Here is a 21,356-nt window from a genome sequence, read left to right as displayed (position 1 = left end):
CTGCAAAGGAATCTAACTGTATTTTTACTCAGAAACCAGAACTTTTAGTGCCTCTAAGTCCTGATCAACTTATCTACTTAGTTTGGATAGCATTAGAAGAGCCATTTAGTCAAACCATTACAGTACAAGTCCACCAAGTAGTCTCAGAGGACCAGTAATATTGCTTTTATGCATATAAATTATGTATAAAATTATGCTAAATAGTAGCTATCAGAATAAGGGAAAGTATGTAGGTTAAAAGTTTGGGATGTTAGATTTCTTTACCCTTGTAACTCCCTTAATGTTAATTAAGGCTACCCACAGTCATTGTAAGTATTGTCAGCAAGTGGGCTGACTGTCTGTTTAAAGTATATCCCTATGTAGCATGGGGGGGCAGGTGTCTAAGGATAACAAGCAATACTGGTTGATTTTTGGCTGTGAATGATTAACTCTATCCCTAGAGTCCCTTTCTGCAGGATAAAGTCTGATTCCTTAGGTTATTTCTATTTCCCAAAGACCAGAATTTTTTAAAACAATCTTATTTAGAAATCTCCAGTTTTACAATGGAAACCCACATGCTTCTGGCAACTAGGTGACCAGGACACAAGACATGCATGGAATTGTAAACTCTGTATTCTATCTAAAAAATAAACTCCCAAATCCTTCATTTTTCAAATAAAACCAAACACTTAAAGTAGACATCAGCAAGTAAAGGTCAAGAAAGGATAAATTCTGCTGGTCTGCAGCAACACTAGCTAATACCTTCCATGTATCTGTCTTCCTCAATTTCAAGTCCGGCCCTGAGAGGAGTGGAGTTTGGACCATAAGCCTGAGTTCATATCCCTAGTGAAAACCCAAGATTCAGTAAGAAGTATAAGGACAGGGAATGGAAGAGTCTGGGGACCTGTGAAACCTTATTATTAATGGGGCAATAGTCTGGACACAGTCCATTTGAAAGCAGCATCTGTGGCTTCCAGTTTCTTTATCTGGTTGTGGTGGCTCTATGGTGTAAGAGAACCTACCCTCACCACTAGAAGCATGGAGAGAATCACCTTGTAGAGTCACTCCAAATTAGTTCCAGTGTCCCTTTGCCTGCTCACTTGAGACAGAGGATATCACTCTAATGAAGCAAGGTGAAATTGGTGGTGGACTCAGAGGTTGGCCTATTCTGTCAGATAATTCAATGAATAGCCTGTATGGAGAACTGGAGGGCCATTAGTGACTTGATAAGGGAATGATTATAGAGTTTAGTCAACTGCTTGTCTCAGAGCCAAGGAAGCAGGTGAGGAATTCTTCCAAATATAATCTCTTAGTCCCTCCCAATTTGCAGTGCAGTAAACTGAGGCAAAGTAAAGGAAGAGGCCTTTTCATCTTTCCCTGGCCTCTAATGAAAATTTTGTTAGAGTTTTCTTCAATGTCCTGTTCATTCTTTCTACCAGCTCAGAACTCTGATGTCTAGATGTGAAGTTTTCACTCTATGTTGATATTCATAGCTATTAACTAAGAGGGTTTGGGGTATGAATAACAGACAATTATTGAACCATATTGATAGAAGGAAGCCAAATCAGAGCACCTCTTCATGCTTTTGTTTTTTAGCTACAGTTGGAGCAGTTTTAGTCTAGGTGGGGAACACTTCTAACCACTTAATAAAGGTATCTTTAAGAAAGTTGCAGGTATTTTTATCCTCATCCAGAAAGCCATATCTTGTATAAGTTAATTTTTCCAAAGTTTGACATGATGCTGTTCTCTTATTTGGACCCCTTACTGGGTAAGTGCTCTCTGTTTTCATTTTATTTCAGCACAAACATGGTAGATGGCTGAGATATCCCATGTTAGTGTGTCCGGTAGAGGTATAATATTCCTTGGTCTGAACAAGTCAGAAAGTTTTGTGGTGCCCAGATGAGTAGCCTGGTGAAGGTTAGTTACCAGTGTCCAGACAGTTATTTCTTAAATAATGACTTTTGCCTCTGGTATCCTCAATCAACATATAATTTTGTACTGACCATTATTTTTTAGCATGCAATCTCAGGTAGTACTGGGCTTTGGTATGTGTCATCAGACCATCAATAAGGCCCACATATTTCAATGTCATCAGTCAGATAGTGAGTTTGACTGTGTGCTCATGGAGGACAGCAATTACTAGGGGATGTCACATACCCCCCAGGAGGGCCAAGATTTTTTAATGTCCTTTTTCCCCAGCACTGAGAAGACATCTTTCTCTATAAATCTCTATACAGTTGACATACCCAGTTGTAAAAGCTGAAGAATACATCATTCAGGACCAAGAGATTGTACACTTTTTTCTATGGAGAAATCAGACTCATGAGAATCAGAGGTCCCAGGTTTCTTTACAGACAGGAGAGGTATATTCGAGGATGATTGGCAGGCACAAGAGTGCCTGTCTCTTCTCGTGAGACAATGTGGGCTTTGACTTTCCCTTTTAATTCCACAGTCACTGGGTATTGTTTAGTCTTGACAGAGGTATCTGAACATGCTAGTTGGTCAATTATAGGAACTTGGTGCTGGGCCAGTCCTGTGGTGTAGGTTTCTTCTGACAGAGGGCAAGACACCAAAATTCTTCTGTATCTAAACATGACAGAAAATGATGGTGGCTTTCAGTTATGGAAAATGGCTTATCCCCACTCAGTTACTTGTTGTTAATCACATTTTGAGATACTGCCAGAAGCTAATTCCTAAATTATACAACTTAGATTCTTTGAAGTTCATTAACGTTTTGTAATATCTGTTTCCAGCTGGGTGATGAAGGGAATCATTTAGGAGCTGTCTTTAATCAGTAAAAGTTACATGAAGTTCTTTGGTGAGTGTTGAACAGAAGGAAAATCTCTTCTGACTGAGGTGCGTTATCTGGCAGAAATACCCCTGGCAAGATCCGCAGGGAGTTTTCTACATTTATTTCATTTCTTCAAGAGAGAATTGTGGGTTTTGAGTTTTCAAATAATGTGGTTCACTGAATAATAAGAAGACTTAAATCATGAAAGATAATTTTCCTTCATGCTCAGCCAAGGAGAAATTTCCCCTTCTTCAGGGATGCTTAGAGCAAGCTGAAAGTGTAGAGAATGCTCTCCTGGGGGAACTATTTGAACATTCCTGTTTGTGTTCTCCTTAGATGTAGGAGGCATTGGATGAGAGGCCTGAAACCTCAGCATCTCCACATAGGGACAAGCGTGGACTCTGAGCAGAGTCAATCAACAAATCAAGAAAGAGAATGTGCTTCTGCTCCTAGTGTGGGACAGGTGGAACTGTTTCTTTGCTTGTTTGTTCCCATAGGGGACCTAGGAGAGCCAAAAGGATTTGGGTCTACAACAGGAGATGGTACAGGTATTAAGACAAGTTGCAGGAGGGTGTCGTACCAGAGAAAGACACAGGTGAATACAGGGGGAAAAGCTGCCAGAAACACATAGGACACACACACACACACACACACACACACACACACACACACACACACACACCACACATACCGTACATGCACACAAGAACAATGCAAACAACATAGATTGGCCAACACACATTTATACACCTGACCAGACAGAAGGAATCCAGTGTTATCTGACATGATTCCTGGACACTTGGCCAGCAGTCATCTCTGACCTCTTCCCTATGTGTCCAAACAGAAAACACCTTAATCAGAATTACTTGCAGAAGTGAAAGACCAAGACACTTTCTAATTTGTTTTACTTTGGGGTGAAGGTGTCAGATTCCTCAGATTCCTAAGGCAGAAATTGATCAAAGGACATCCTAGGTACATGGACCTCTGGCTGAAAACCCCCTATGAGTTTGTAGACCCCTGCACTCTTCCTTGATTTGAGGAGCTTTGAGACACTTTATGTCTCAAGGTCTTGCTCTGATATCTTGATGTACCCTCTAGAACCTTGTTGGTATTGACCATAGAACACTGTTTGTATATGAGTTCAAGGCAAGAGAAAGTTGTTAGCTAACTTACAACTGTGCTATGTGCTCACGATCTCAGTTGAGCACTGAAATGTTATGAGGATGAGCTATTAAGTACAAAAGTCATCTTCTGGGTTGATATATTTCAGTTAACAAGACCAGTTAGCCAGAAGCAGAGCTACCCAAGCCAAAAATAAGTTAGTATATTTAGAGACATTCTCGGAACTATGAGCTTTGATAAATTATGTCCTTGTTTTCATTTGGGGCAGGTGGTACTTTCTACATGCTGAGTTTTACAGGCTTAATGTCACCTCCATCAACTGAATAGCCATGCTAAGGACTAAGGGCCTATTAAGGTGTGGGCTTTTGTTACAGTAGTTGAACTGTGAAAGTTATCCAGTAGGAATGAAGATTGTAGTAAAGTAGCAGCCTAATAACTCCCTTTCTGTGATTCAGCTAATGTCTTCATTATAAATACCACCTTTCCATCAGGTGTTGGAAGAACAAATACCATATCTTAAATAAAAATATTTTATTAATACTTGGACATTTTCAAATAATATATCTCAGCTATATTAATCCCTGACTCTTCCAACCAAATCCTTCAAATTCACTTTCTCAACCCATCTTCATGTTATCTCTTAATTTGAAAATAATATTTTGCAACACTTGTCCTGGCCTCTGTCTCATAACAGTTTTTGACCTATCTTCTATGAAGTTTCCTGATATTTAAGTTTAGGCATTGCATTTTGAATGTATTAAATGGGGGTAGATAAACTGCAGTTGGTTAAACAGTGTATTATTACAAGTTATTGCATCCTGTTATGATCTGTGTCTACCATATAAGGAAGCATCTTTATACATGGAGGAGAGCTATTTGTGGATATAAGGATAAGTTTAGATCATAGTATGGATTATACTAGTTAAGAAAACTGACAGTATTGAATTCTTCTCTAGAGTCCATACCTTCTGGTATAGGTAGTTGTCTATATGTATAAGTACAGTTACAGGCATAGCTTCCTTCCTATCCCATCATTCCTTAAGTCCAATTTGGTAACTGCGAGTTATCCAAGAATGTAAGTGTCATGATTACACCTATCAGAATATCTGACTCTGCTTACTATAATTATCATTCACTGTCCTTACAGATGGATAGGATTACTGGTAGCTTTTATTCAATGTGAGGTTGTTGACTCCTTCTGTAATATTGGGAGCCAGTCCTGAGGAGGGAGGCTGGTAAATACAGATTAATCATTTCACCTACTGTCTGAAGTATGTGATGTGTTCAGCAATAAGATCTTATCTTATTTTTCTAAAAGGCATGAAGGGCATGGGCAGCAGTCTATAGTTTTGGAGGAACTCTGTTGGACTCCCCTATAAACAACAATTCAAAAAGAGGTTTCCATTGTCTGGCAATGGGGTTATTTAACTGTTATTTTATGCTATTCTAATGAATTTCAGGCAATGACAAAAAAATAAGGAAAACTTCAGAAGGTAAAAATGCTTCAGGTGAAAGTGAGATTCCCTGAGTTCAGATCCACAAAGAATTCATGAGTAAACATGTTTAATCTAGGGATCGTGAGGAGTAGAGGAGATTTAAACACAAGAAGCCCAAGAAGTATGCAATAAGGAAATCCAGACATATGTAATGAGAAGAGTAGAGCCACTGTTAAAAGGAAAAATAAAGCCAGAACTACTTATGGAGATTGTCCTCTGCCTTGCACTCATAACATTTAAAATTAAACATTTTCACAAACAGTGGCACACACATAAATGGTACAAAAGTAATATAAACTCACACAAAATATTATTGTCAAAGTATCACAAATATTTATAAAGGTAAAGCACACTAATTCAGTGGTATTCTTTGATTAAGATATTATCTTAGGAAGCTGAGTGTCTTAATGGAGAATTATTTGTTTTCCTCTAACCATAGAAAGTAAACAACAAAGAACAATGCAGCAAAAGATATGGTATTTTGTAAGGGACTTTCTTTTTACATTGATGGGAAAAAATTTAAATGTACCAAAAACAATAGAAAGTACAATGAGCAGTCATGTGACTACCAATTATAAGAGTCATACCTACAGGATCTTATATCATCCTAGCAAGGTAATATAGTGAGTTGAATTCCAGGCATTTAGAGGGAAATTTTTAATGTGGATTTTATATAAACACTAATATTTGTACTAGAAAACCGTTGCACTATATCTGCAGCTCTGTGTGGTCTGTAATTTCCTCAGGTATATTTTTATTCAATTTTTGTAGGTATAATTTTAAAATATACGAGTTGGTTCTGTCCCTGGTATTTGCCATTGAGGAGATCAACAGGAACCCTCATCTTTTACCCAACATATCTCTGGGATTTGATTTCTATAATGTCCCATACAGTGAGAAAAACATTCTTATGAATCCCCTTATTTGGCTCATAGGCCGAAGTAATCCTTACTGTAATTATAACTGTGTAAAGGTGAGAAAATCAGCTGCTGCACTCACAGGACCATCATGGGCAAAATCTGCCCAAAATTGGGACACTGCTTCAGCTCTACAAATTTCCACAGGTGAGAAGTTGTATGAAATAAGGATGCAGATCTCCTTTGCTGACATTTTGAGGTATGCAAAGGTCAAAGTGGGACATTTGGATTAGTTAGCTATTGATGACAAGTGTCCAGATAACTGGAGATGGACCTCTATTTCAGTCACTTGGAAAGGAAAGAGAGGGGAGGATGGAGTAGACAAGGAGGATTCATAAAAATGGAAGACAGTCCAGTAATTTTATGAAAAATTCTGTCAGATAAATTTCCCTTCAAAATCAGCATGAATCCAACATTATGCTGACCATTTCTATCTGTTTCTTCAGAATAAGGACAGTTCATAATGCCATTGTTCTTCCTCTTGTTTCCAATTGTTTTCTCTTCAGCTCATTATTGGTCCTTTTGAGCCTATCTTCAGTGACCAAGGTCAGTTTACTTCTCTCTACCAGATGGCCCCCAAAGGCACATCTCTGTCTCTTGCCATGGTCTCTTTGATGCTTCATTTTGGCTGGAACTGGGTTGGTTTGCTTATCCCAGATGACCACAGAGGGACTCAGTTTCTATCAGATATCAGAGAAAAGATGGAGAATAATCAAGTCTGCATAGCTTTTGTTGAAATGATCCAAAGTACTTGGAATTCATTTCCATACAAATATTGGAAAAGTCTTGGCATCATCCAGAAATCATTGGCCAATATCATCATCATTTATGGTGACAATGATTCACTACAAGGTTTAATGAGAAATCTAGGGCAACAGATTTTGATGACAAAAGTCTGGGTCATGACCTCTCAGTGGGATGTTACTAATATCATTGATTTTTTCCTGTTAGATTCATTCCATGGAAGTCTCATTTTTTCACAGCACCATGAGCAGATGGTTGAATTTAAAAATTTTATCCAAACAGTTAATCCTTATAAATACCCAGAAGACAATTACCTTCCTAAATTGTGGTTTTTGTATTTCAAATGCTCATTTTCAGAGATTGATTGTCAATTTTTTGAGAACTGCCAACCCAATGCTTCCTTGGAATTACTGCCTAGACATATTTTTGACATGGCAATGAATGAAGACAGCTACAATACATACAAGGCTGTATATACTGTGGCCCACAGTCTCCATGAGATGAGTCTTCAGCAAGCACAGATGCAACCATTTGGAAATGGGGAAAGAATGGTGTTCTTCCCCTGGCAGGTAATATTCCTTCCATTTTATTAGAGCATCAACAATGTGAAATTTTGAGAGTTTTCAGAGGCACCAAACTAGGTATTACATATTTCAACATTTTACATATACATACATACATACATACATACATACATAAACACATTATGCATACACACACACACACACACACACACACACACACACACACATGCACACACACACATCCACAGGAAAATCTTCATTTGTTATCTTACAAGTCAGTGCAGATTGCTGAGGTCAATGTATGCTGCTGAGAAAAGGGATGCAAGTGACAAGGAGGAAATGATTTTAGAGAATACAAATGTTAGTCACAAATATCTTCACAATCTCATGGTAATAGATTACATTAGAAAAGGAAGAACTCTCTCAGTAAATGAAACAATGACGTCTCCTTACCACAAGGTATCAGTACATAAATGATTTTGTTTAACTAACATTTAGTCATTAGTACCCACATTTTATAGACTAAACTTTGGGATACACCATGAATGTAAATGAGTATAGTTTATTTAAAAAAAAATAGAAATTTGCTTCAATCAGTACTCACTGATCCATTACTGAGTTTGTTTAGAAGATTTTCTTTTGGCTGACTGTCCTTCACAAGTTGAATAGCATTCCATTAACTTAGGTAGCAATTGCTCAACCTCAGGGATACTTACAATAATATTGTATCCTTTACCAAAGATTATGACCAATGATAGTCACTCTATAATTCATTTCTGGTCAACATCTCACAAATACTTTAAAATATGTTCTTACATCACTTTCAGCTTCATCCTTTCTTGAGGAATATCCATGTGGGAGCCAACATGGCTTTAGAATGGAAACAGAAGTTAGATGATGATAAGTATGATATTCTCAACTTTTGGAATTTTCCAAAGGGTCTTGGACTAAAAGTAAAAGTAGGAACCTTTTCACCTAATGCTCCCCATGGTCAACAATTGGCTTTATCTGATCAGATGGTACAATGGCCAAAAAGCTATTCAGAGGTGGGTTATGTATTATCTCAGTGCATTCAAGTTATCATAATAACACAAATACATCACCCAGTACTACAAATCTTGGTTTTGAAGTTAAATCCCATTACCATAAAACCCTGAGTAGATAAAGATAAAACATAACTAATAGAAGTTAGTGTTTTATCATTCCCTGATTCGTAAAAAATAGAAGTTCTTAGCTTTAAATGTCTGTTAATACTCATTGATGCATGAGTTAGTTTTTGTCAAGTTGACACAAATTAAGAACACTTGAGAAATGGTACATGCAATACTCATAATGTCTCACAGTACACTCTGATGTAGAAAATCTCTACTTTCACCACACAAAACTGAATAAGTTATATTTTCTTGCTATGATCAAACTCCACCAATAAAAGTGACTTTTGGAAAAAAAGAATTTATCTGACTTATGGTTCAGGAGGTACAAGGGACTTTTATGGTCAGGAGGCATGCCAGTATATAACATTGATGGAGAAATGGGCAGGAACCTGAAACAAAATGTTTCAGTCTACACATTGGAAGCCGAGAGTGAATACTGGAATTGGGTGAGGCTCATACAGGTTCAAAACTCCCATCACTAAAATAATTCTGTAAATAAGTCTACAACTCTTAAAGTATAAATAACTCTCAAGATAGCACGACACTTGAGGAAATATGTAGTCGCATATATGTGCTTATAATTGCCACTTTTCATTCAAGCCAGTACACAATGTCTCTACTACAATTCCTTCGCTGTATCAAAAATTGGAGTAGTTCATTTTGACTCCATGCTTAAAAATTACAGACCTTAAACAGAGTTTATCCACCACTTAAATGGGAAAATATAGTGAGCATGTGTGTATGTTTTTCTCCTGTTCTGCTGCTACAAATACATACATACCAATACAACTTAAGAAAGTGTTCTTTTGGCTGACAGTATGAGAATGCAACCCTTATGTTTAGAAATTTAATGCTCTAGGAGCATGAGGTTCCTGATGACATCATATCCTTAGTCAGTAGAAAAAAGTAAATACCACAGATCACCTTTTTCTCCTTGTCATTCATTCTGAGACAACAACCCATGGAATGGTGATGCTCACTCTTAGAGTGAACCCTGTAAACCTCTCTTTAAGAATACTCATAGAAATGCCCAACAGTTTGTTTACATAGTGATTATAAGTCCTGTCAAGTTGACAAGCAACGTTCACAATCATGGTAAAAATTAAAGTTTCTCAGCACATTAGAATGTAAGTACAGACACAGCCATCTGAATGTCATGGCTTCTGTGATCTACCAGTCTTAGAATTTTCCTACCTCATTATGCACCAGTCTAACAGTGCGATAATCCTCAGATGAATCTTGGCTGGATCACAGATGCTCAAAATTTTTTTCTACATTTATAGAAATAAAACATGCAAATTAATTATGTGATATTAAAATGCAATATTATTTGAGGTTTTTCAGTAAAATGTGAGCATTTATTAATGTTGCTTCCATTTTTGTCAGATTCCTAAGTCTGTGTGCAGTGAGAGCTGTGGTCCTGGATTCAGGAAAATTTCCCTGGAGGGCAAGGCTGTTTGCTGCTATGATTGCACTCCTTGTGCAGACAATGAGATTTCCAATGAGACAGGTAAGAATAAATCTTCCAGGAATGGTTCCACATTTCTGCATTATTCTGCATTATCTTAAAAACTGAAAAATATCCAGAGGGAAGTCAGACAAATTTATTCCTTCTCTTATTTAGGATATGAAATGTACATCACCATGTCTTGAAATAGTGCAGAGTAGGCACTGAAATTTATAATCAAATGCATATATATTTGCTGCAGAAAACCCCTTTCCTCTGTACTAATCAATATGCTTTTTCCCACACATAATGTAACACATAGGAAAAAGAAGTACCAAAATTGTATATTGCTCTAACTTTATTTCAATAATGATTTTAACTCACCTTACTCTAGGTAGGTTACTCTAATAATGATTCTTCTCAGCAAGGTTTTTCATACAGAACAGATAACTAGAAATGTGTGTTTTATACCCCCAATATATACCTTCTGACTGTACAGTATAACTAACAATTTCAAATTTCCTTAGTAAATAGAATGATGTCCATTTTTTTTCTGCTTCAACTTTGAGAAACAGTATATTAAACAATATCCCCAAGGCAGTGTCAGCAGTCTGTTTTGGAGAGCTGTATTAAGACCTAAGAGCTGCAATGGAATATAGAATCTCCATTTAGAAGAATAGGTCATGAACATATACACAGCATGTATCATTGGGAACAAAAATCTTTAAAAGCTAGTATTTTCACACCTGATATTAAATTTATGACTGAGGTTATACTAATTTTGATTTTTTTTATTATTAAGAAATGTTCAATTAACTTTACATACCAACCCCAGTTCTCCCCTCCTTCCTCTTCCCACACCCCAACCTTCTCCCTAGCCCACCTCCTCCAAGTCAAGGTCTCGCATGGGGAGTCAGCAGAACCTGGTACATTCAGTTGAAATTTTTAAGTAATTCTTTTTCTTTGAGAATTTCATACTATGTATTTGGAACATATTTATACCCTCCCAAATCTTCCACTTACCTACCTATCTAACTTTTCTCTCTCTTTTAAATAATTAAAAAATACTCATTCAATTCATTTTCTGCTACCCAAATACTCTTTAGTGTAGCCCCCCTAGTAGAGTCTGAACTAATTACCAATGGCCACATTCTTAAAGATTAATGATTAATAGCAGCTATGAGGTCAAATAGCTTCTCAGTTAAGGGTAGTACTTTATACCAACCTTACAAGCCCGATGATATTTGGTTTTCCCTGAGTTTTAACATGTTATATGCATAATATCATACCTAAAATTTATATATTCTACTGCCTGTTGTGCCTGTAAGTTTCTATTACATTGCAGTATTTCATGACCTCTGAGTTTTTGAATCTTTCTGCAACTTCTTCCATGAATTTCTCACCTTGAAATATTATAGACTGCACCCACACACTTTTATTAAAAAATACTTCTTTAGTGAATATTTTTGCACATATTGTATACATTCATATATAGTGATATTTTGTTTGTGCTCTAATAAATAAAGCTTGCCTGGAGATCAGAGTAAAAAGCCAGCCACTATATTAAACATAGAGTCCAGGCAGTGGTAGCACGTGCCTTTAATCCTAGGATTTGCAAGGCAGAGATTCATCTGAATCTCTGTGAGTTCAAGGCCACCCTGGGAACAGAGTCATGGTCGGTGGCACATGTTTTTAATCCCAGCACTAGTTAACAATAGAGATCTGGAGGTCTGTACAGATAGACAGGAAATGATAGAGCTGGGTGGAAGGAGGAAAGTGATGTAGCTGAGCAGAGAGAAGAAACAAGATGGCAGGACACAGAGAAGTATATAGGTGTGAGTATACAGGAGGTTTCTCTCTCTTTGGCTGAGGATTTCCCAGAGGTAAGATATGGCTGACTTGCTCTCTGATATTTCAGTTTTCACCTCAATACCTGACTCAGGGTTTTTTTATTAATAAGACCATTTAGCAATTTTTTACACATATATTAGGAATTAATAGTCCTTCGTACATCCTAAGTAATAAGTACACTTCCTAAAATTACGTAGCTCAATTATGTCAAATATTTGAGGTGAGATTACTGATTCAATGTATCCAAAAGAGATGATAGTATCTTGATACAATTATTCTGTATATAGTGCTTTTTACTATATGTATCATGTTCCTTTAGTAAGGAATGGGGTTATACATGTTAGTCATCCATTAAAAGGTAAAAAATCAAAAGAAAATAAATACCTATACACAAAAGAGAAGGAAATAACAGACTCTGAGGCAATACCTTGGAATTAGGCACTGACAACAGATATATCAATGTGCCACAACAGCTGAAGTAAGCAATATATATATACATATATATATATATATGTATATATATATATATATAATTCTACTGAAGTTTATTCAATAATACATGAATAAAATTTATCAACAAAATAGAATTAAAAGTTTGGTGATGAGTTTCTTTTTAAAAAACACAGGAAAAATGACAGTGGAAATCTGTCATGCAAAAATCAATGTTAATATATTTCGAATACAACATGAATTTCACAAATTTTCAAGAGCAGAATATCTTAGGACTGTTTTATTTCATACTCTAAAACTGTTTCAATAGTTCTGACCTTTCCCCATCTGGAATGACAAGTGTTTACTAGTGCACTAGTTAACCCTGTAACAACGTAGTAGTACATATTTACTAAAGCTTCAGCAAAGAAAAGTCAAAATTAGAAAACAGAAAGCATTTTATGATAAGATATTTGAGAACCAATGTGTAAGAAGAGAATTTTATGAAAATAATTTTAAAGGGCATTCTCCCTCTTTTGCACTATTCAAATTCATAATGTGGATATAACTTATGCTGTCGCATCAGATATAAAGTAGATTTATGCATTATAACTCAGTATTCTAAATACTTCCGAAAGAGATAAACCAATTGCACAAGAGGCACTGAAAGTGTATAAGAGAGAAAAATGTGTGTTTATTTATATCTCTATTAAGAAGTTGGGTTGAATGAGAAGCTACTGGTAATTGATTACTATGAAAAAAGGGAAAAAAGGGGAATATCATGTTTCTTTAAAGTTGTGGATTCTGAAATATTGCCCATATTCCAGTAGATTCCCCCATAACTTTTGAATACTAGCATCACTGAATAGACCCACTGTGTATTAAAATGTAAAAAGAAGAGATAGAGAGCACATAAATTTGGGAAGTAAGAGATGGAGAAAGGAAAGGAGCATGACAAAAGAGGGCTGAGTTAGAGCCACACAGTTTATGTGTGCATATACATAATAACTGAAATATCTAAAAAGGAAGATACATGGTATAAATATGAAAGTATTCACAACAGAGTTCATACTTCTTTGTTCCTGAAAAAAAGGAAAGTGATGTACATAACAGCCCTGTCAACAGGTACAGAAAAATGGGTTAGAATTACAGGGATAACTTCAGCTTGGAATAAATATCACCTTCATTTCTGACCAGATATGGAAAAGTGCATGAAGTGTCCAGAGAGTCATTATGCAGAGACAGAGAAGAAACACTGCCTCCAGAAAGCTGTGAGTTTTCTTAACCATAAGGACCCCTTGGGGATGTCTCTCACAACCATAGCTCTGTTCTTCTCTGTCCTCACATCTGTGGTTCTTGGACTCTTTGTGAAGCACAGAGACACTCCAATTGTCAAAGCTAATAATAGGACACTTAGTTACACATTGCTCATCACACTCAATGTCTGTTTCCTATGTTCTTTGCTCTTCATTGGCCATCCAAACACCACAACCTGTATCCTGCAGCAGATCACATTTGGAGGTGCTTTCACTGTGGCTCTTGCCACTGTGTTGGCCAAAGCTATCACTGTGATTATTGCCTTCAGGGTCACTTTTCCAAAGAGAGTGGTGAGGTGGTTAATAACATCAAAGGCCCCAAACTTTATAATCCCCATATGTACTCTGGTCCACCTTGTTCTCTGTGGAATCTGGCTAGGAACCTCTCCTCCATTCCTTGACAAAGACGCTCATGCTGAACATGGACATATCATCCTTGTGTGCAACAAAGGCTCTGATTTTGCCTTCCATGGTATACTGGGATATCTCTGCTCCTTGGCACTTGGAAGTTACACTGTGGCTTTCTTGTCCCGGAATCTTCCAGACACATTCAATGAAGCCAAGTTCCTATCATTCAGCATGCTGGTGTTCTTCTGTGTTTGGGTCACATTCCTCCCTGTCTACCACAGCACCAAGGGGAAAGTCATAGTGGCTATGGAAGTCTTCTCTATCTTGGCTTCTAGTGCAGCCGTCCTTGGCTTCATTTTTGCCCCTAAGTGCTATATTATCTTAATAAGGCCAAATGAGAACTCAGTACATCATATCAGGAACAGGCCACATTCTAGAAGGAAAAACCCTCTCAAAACCTAGTTCAAAACTAAACATAGTTCTCATGTTAAGTGATGAATTTCAAAGATGAATTTCAGTTTTATCCATTGCAAATGTGTGTTATACCATTATAGTATGGGTTTAATTCATTGGGCTATTATTTGTTTAATCAATTGTATAATAGCCTCTTTATATTGGAGCCAATGAAGTTATCCACATTTGAAATCCAGGTTGTATTTTCATAAGAGCAGGAACTCCTTATACATCTGGGCTCATCTGAAACTTTCAGTGAATATTATGATATTTTGGACACATAGAGATCTGCCTACATCTTCCTCTGCTCTTCTGAGATTAAAAATGGCCAGTCACAGCACTCCACCATATTCTTCTCTAATATAGACTGTTAATATTCATGTTAGTGATTTAAGTTTCTCAAGAGCTTCATGCATATTCTCTTATCCAAATATTTTACGCACATGTTGTTTTAAATTTTTACAGTGGATCCAAGTAAATTTTTATCTTGTCTTCAGATTGCTGTGGTAAAATATGTAGATCATAATTAATTTTATATTTAACTTTCAATTCATCAGATTTGTGAAAGAGCATCAATCTATTTCTTAAGACCTCAAGGCCTTTTAGTAAATTATTATCATTCCATTTGTGTTTGTGTAATTATACTGAAGAATATAGGATTTTCAAAATGTAAATGTAATCTTCATCAGTCATTGCATAATATATGGCATGGTAGGTTATAATGTAGACTTAATAAATTATATTGCTCGATTTGAAGTGACAGTCACTCAGAACAAGTAACTAGGTCTAACTACATGGACCCCTTCCTTTTTTACACTCTGATGACATCTGTCACATTTCCAACTGTTTTAAGTTTAGGATAACCAGCCCTACTTCTCTTTAAATCTAGACATTTACACATCATTTATATGAATGCTTCTTTCAATTGACTGCTTTCTCTTGAACTGGTATGTATTCTTCATCTAAAATCATGACTAGGTTTCAACATGCACTTTAATTATTACACATTTCTTCAGAATTCATCACCATTTCACAAAATGCATACAATTCATTAAGTAAAATATTTTCAATTTCCACATCATGAAATAAAAGTAAAATTCTATAAAATTGTTCGAACTTTCCTACTGTGAGTTTTATTCTAGTTGTGGGGACTTCTTTGCTCTTATGTGTATACACTAGGCTAGGAGGTTTCACAAATGCTATTGTTGGGTGTAATTGAACAAAATTCCCGCTAGTCAAGAGGGAAATCATGCCTAGTTATGGAAACCAAATCAACTATTAAGAGCCAGTGAAGTCTTGGATCTCAGAGGAGAAACTGTTACTGCCAATTTACTAAAACAGCAAAGCTCCTAAAAATTCTAAATACTTGTTCCTATACATACAGTCAAGCCTATTCCTCACAGCTCTTTAAGGACATGTCATATTGAAACAGATGCATACAATGATACAAAGTCGCAACCAACCAAACTGAAGAATTGTGGATCCCAGTTCCACCTGATACATTTATAATAAATACAATTGCCACTCCTAAGGTTCAGGTTTCACTGATGGAGATGGAATAGAAAAAATGTAAGAACCTGAGGACCAGGGAGTTTGCTTTGAGATTATGTCTTCTAGGACTGTCATACATTGCCAATAAAAACACATAAAATCTGGTAAACATGATGTCCTAAATAGGATCTGAACTAGGACCACAGCTTTTGGCATCCTGATGTGAATGGGAAAATCTCATAGAATCTCAACCATAAGGAAATGCAGTGAACAATATAATGCTGACAGAGGAAGAAAATGTCTACCATGGGACAAAGAAAACTAAATAATTTATAAGACAAAATGATACCCATATATAATTTAGGATTATATATGTATATATGAACATATATGAATCATATATGAATCATATATTATCTCAATTAAATGCATAGGTTATTTGCCCATGCAATGTTATATAATATGTATAGTAACTATATATACACCTATATTCCTAATATCCATTCAAACATGCATTTATATGTATCTAGAAAATAACAATTATAAAAAATAATTTCTGAGTTTGAAAGAGAGAAAGAATGGGTATATAGGAGCATTTAATGAGAGAATGAATGGAAAATGATGTAATTTCATTATAATCTCAAAAATAAAAGTGCTTTACTAGTCACTGGCATTTCAAGTTGATATATATAATCTATATTTTTAAGGTTGGTCTTCAGATTTCCTTACTGAGTAATTAGATATGTTCTGAAATTTACATCAATCTTATCTTTAAAGAGTTTTCCTCTAATAAACATTAAGAAATAAATTAAGGCCACACAGTGGTGGAAGTGCTTTTAATCCCAGCACTCAGGAGGCAGAGACAGGCAGATCTCTGTGAGTTCATGGCCAGCCTGGTCTACAGAGAGATATCTGGGACACGAACCAAAACTACAGAGAGAAACCCTGTTTCAAAAAATCAAAAAAAAAAGAAAATAAATTAATTTATACGTGAAGGACACTCAATGCATGGAGATATTTCTTCTTACTCTTGTATTTAATCTAATAGTAAAAACTAAGGCAAAATTTTCTCACAGTATAGCCATGTTATACTTTAGAAACATGGTGAGAATAATATTCTACTGACTATTATAAATAAAAAAACAGAGCCAGATATTAGGTTGAAAGCTGAAAGCTCAGAGAAGCAGAACAAGTCACCGCCAACATTTACTCACCAATTCTTCAGCCAATTCTGTTTCCACAAATCCTCAGACTAAAAGCCTCTGAGTCCTCACCCCTGATGGTCTCAGTTGAACTGCTGCTTAGTTCCTGTCTTCTCATGCCTTATATACGATTCTCCACCCAGCCATGTCACTTCCTAGGAGTAAAGGATTGTGTGCTTCCCAAGCAAAGGCATGAGATCTCAAATGCTCGGATTAAGAGTGTGTGCCATGATAGCTGGCTTTGTTCCTAGTGTGGCCTTGAAATCACAGAAATCTAGACTGCTTCCCAAGGGATAGGATTAAAGGGTAGTGCCACCAGTGTTTGACCTGTATGTCAAATCTAGTGGCTAACTCTGTCCTCTGATCCCCAGATAAGTTTTATAGGGTACACAATATATTGAGATACACAATATAGCACCACAGGACAGATCAGCCTAACATTCTACTAACATCCTATTGCTTTTCCACAATGAGCCTCTATAAAATAAGTACTTTGCTTCAAGTCAAAAGTAACTTAAAATAACAAAACCCTTGTTCTCAAAACGGAAAGTACCATAAAGTATTAAAATGGTTTTGTTGTTAAAAGTCATTCCCAAGGGAATCTATAAGCTACATCTACCCCTTCTTCTAAGGTACTGGACCTGGGATTGGTATGTAAAATGATTTTAAAAGTTCTTAATTTAAAAAAAAAAAGAATATGAGAGAACCTGAAAAAAAGAACCACAGGCTCAGTTCTTCTAAAATACATGCTGTGGACTCAATGCATCTACTGGGCTTCATTAAAGAATACAGATGAGGAATTCTTTTTTTTTTCATAAAATTGAAAATATTTTTATTGAAATCATGAAATGAATAACATTTCAAATAAATTAAGAACTTCATATTTAAATGCAAGCATCATAATATTGCATAGAAACTGTGGTAATAGAATCAGGTGTTGTGGCTATCATTTGTTGAATATCTGTATTAGTTGTTTCCTGTAGGTATAATAAAATGTCTAAGTCTCAGTACTCTCCAAAGGGTGAGATCAGGGTATACAGTCAACACTTTTTGAAGAATGGATGCTCAAGATTCAGTGTTACCACCTGTTAAGCCTCTGTTAGGAACTCATGATGGAAGGCAGGATAGTGGCAAAATTATTTTGTGGAAGAAGTCATGGTGAGAAAAGAAGGCAGGGACATAGCCTCCTTTTTTTATTATAACAAGCTGCTCTTATAGGAATTTACTAGCTATGTATGAGAACCATATTAATATCTCCCACATGTGATGGTCCATGTCATTTAGACACTTCCCACAGGACTCCACCTCTTAAAGATCCCACTGCCTCTCAGCATCCCCACACCAAAGAACAGTCTTTCACACATGGGGCTCTGGTACTCACTCAAGTCATAGTCAAACTCAAATCACATTTTCCTTAGGAGCTCCCAGTGTCTACTAACAGCTATTTTGAATGGTGATTCTAAAGTTCTTTTTAATGTCTAATAGCTTTACAGATTGTTTTTTAAATGTCATCTTTGTGAGAAAAAAGCTGTATTTCAGACAAACATGAAGCAATTTGTCTGAAGATTCTCAGCAAATGTGTACTGTAATATTAAAGCCAAGAGGTGAATGTTAGATATGTTTGGGCAGAATTTGCAGATGTAGTTTGTTCTTCTTATTTGAAGTGGTTAGTGTTGTTTCTGTTTTCTTTTTTTATTTTATTTTACAAATGTAATTTAATTTAATTTTTTATATCAGCCATGGATTCCCCTGTCCTCCCTCCTCCCGCTGCTCCCCGTGCCCTCCCTCCAGCCCACCCCCCAGCCCACCCCCCATTCCATCTCCTCCATGGCAAGGAATCACCTGGGGATTCAGCTCAACCTGGTAGATTCAGTCCAGGCAGGTCCAGTCCCCTCCTCCCAGGCTGAGCAAAGTGTCCCTGCATAGGCCCCAGGTTCCAAACAGCCAGCTCATGCACTAAGGACAGGTCCCAGTCCCGCTGCCTGGATGCCTCCCAAACAGTTCAAGCTAATCAACTGTCTCACTTATCCAGAGGGTCTGATCAAGTTGGGGGCTTATCAGCTATTGGTTCATAGTTCATGTGTTTCCACTAGTTTGGCTATTTGTTCCTGTGTTTTTTCCAATCATGGTCTCAACAATTCTCACTCATATAATCCCTCTTCTTTCTCACTGATTGGAACCTGGGGCTCTACCTGGGATCTGGCTGTGGATCTCTGCATCTGCTTCCATCAGTCATTGGATGAAAGTTCTATCACGACATTTAGGGTGTTTGGCCATCTGATCACCAGAGTAGGTCAGTTTGGTCTTCCTCTTGACCATTGCTAGTAGTCTATTGTGGAACTATCTTTGTGGACTTTTGGGGGCCCTCTCTAGCACTTTGCTTCTTCCTATTCCCATTTGGTCTTCACTTATCATGGTCTCTTTTTCCTTGTTCTCCCTCTCTGTTCTTGATACAGCTGGGATCTTCCGATCCCCTAAGTTCTCTTTCCCCCAACCCTTCGCCTTCATTACACCCCCTCACATCAAGTTTGCTAATGTAGATCTCACCCATTTCTCTGTCATTGGGTGATCCCTGTGTCTTTCTTAAGGTCCTGTTTTCTAGGTAGCCTCCCTGGAGTTGTGAGTAGCAGTCTACAGATTCAATGCAATCGCCATCAAAATCTCAACACAATTCTTCACAGACATGGAAAGAACAATACTCAACGTCATATGGAAAAACAAAAAACCTAGGATAGCCAAAAGAATCCTGTACAATAAAACAACCTCTGGAAGCATCACTATCTCTGATCTCAAGCCCTACGATAGAGCCACAGTAATAAAAACAGCTTGATACTGGCAGAAAAACTGACATGTGGACCAATGGAATTGAATTGAAGACCCTGACATTAATCCACATACCTATTAACATACAATTTTTGACAAAGAAGCCAAAACTGTACAATGGAAAAAAGAAAGCATCTTCAACAAATGGTGCTGGCATAACTGGATATCAACATGTAGAAGGCTGCAAATAGATCCATATCTGTCACCCTGTACAAAACTTACATCCAAGTGGATCAAAGACCTCAACATAAATCTATTTTACACTGAACCTGATAGAAGAGAAAGTAGGAACCAGTCATGAACACATTGGCATAGGAGATCACTTCCTAAATATAACACCAGTAGCACAGAACCTGAGAGAAACAATCAATCAACAGGACCTCTTGAAACTGGGAAGCTTTGTAGAGCAAAGGACATGGTCAACAAGACAAAGTGACAGCCTACAGAATGGGAAAATATTTTCAACAACCCCACATCTGACAGAGGGCTGATATCCAGAATATATAAAGAACTTAAGAAATTAGACATCAAAATGCTCAACAGTTCAATTAAGAAATGGGCTATAGAGCTAGGTAGAGAATTCTCAACAAAGGAAGCTCAAATGGCTGAAAGACATTTAAGGAATTGCTCAACATCCCTAATCATCAGGGAAGTGCAAATCAAGATGACACTGAAATACCACCTTACACCCATCTGAATGGTTAAGTTCAAAAACACTGAAGACAGCTTATGCTGGAGAGGATATGGAGCAAAAGGAACTCTCCTCCACTGTTGGTGTACAAGCTTGTACAGCCATTTTGGAAATCAATATGGCATTTTCTTAGAAAATTGGGAATCAGTCTCCCCCAAGACCCAGCTATACCACTCTTGGGCATATACCCAAGGAATGCTCAATCATACCACAATGGCACATGCTCAGCTATATTCATAGCAGCATTGTTTGTAATATCAAGAACCTGGAAGCAATCTAGATGCCCTTCAACTGAAGAATGGATAAATAAAATGTGGTATATATACACAATGGTGTAGTACTCAGCAGAGAAAAACAATGACATCATGATGTTTGCAGGCAAATGGGTGGATGTAAAAAAAACATCCTGAGTGAGGTAACCCAGACTCAGAAAGACAAACATGGTATGTACTCACTCATATGAGGATACTGGATGTAAAGCAAAAGATGAGGAGTTCTTAATACTGGTTTGTGGACTCCAACCAAACTGCCTGCACTTGGAAAGCTATTTCAGGAGGGATTGGGGCTCTTAGATACAT

The 21,356-nt window shown here is 36.9% G+C and overlaps 1 pseudogene; it reads left to right on the top strand.

Annotated features, from left to right (window-relative positions):
• LOC128124295 (vomeronasal type-2 receptor 116-like) overlaps window positions 1-14,580 on the top strand; it is a 39,325-nt pseudogene extending 24,745 nt beyond the window's left edge.
• Window positions 14,581-21,356: the final 6,776 nt, after the last annotated feature.

The sequence above is a fragment of the Peromyscus californicus genome, unplaced genomic scaffold, assembly GCF_007827085.1.
Source record: "Peromyscus californicus insignis strain IS unplaced genomic scaffold, ASM782708v3 Scaffold_4__1_contigs__length_199733344, whole genome shotgun sequence".
NCBI lineage: Eukaryota > Metazoa > Chordata > Mammalia > Rodentia > Cricetidae > Peromyscus > Peromyscus californicus.
The sequence above is the reverse complement of the archived record's forward strand: the minus strand, read 5'-3'. Positions and strand labels throughout refer to the sequence as shown.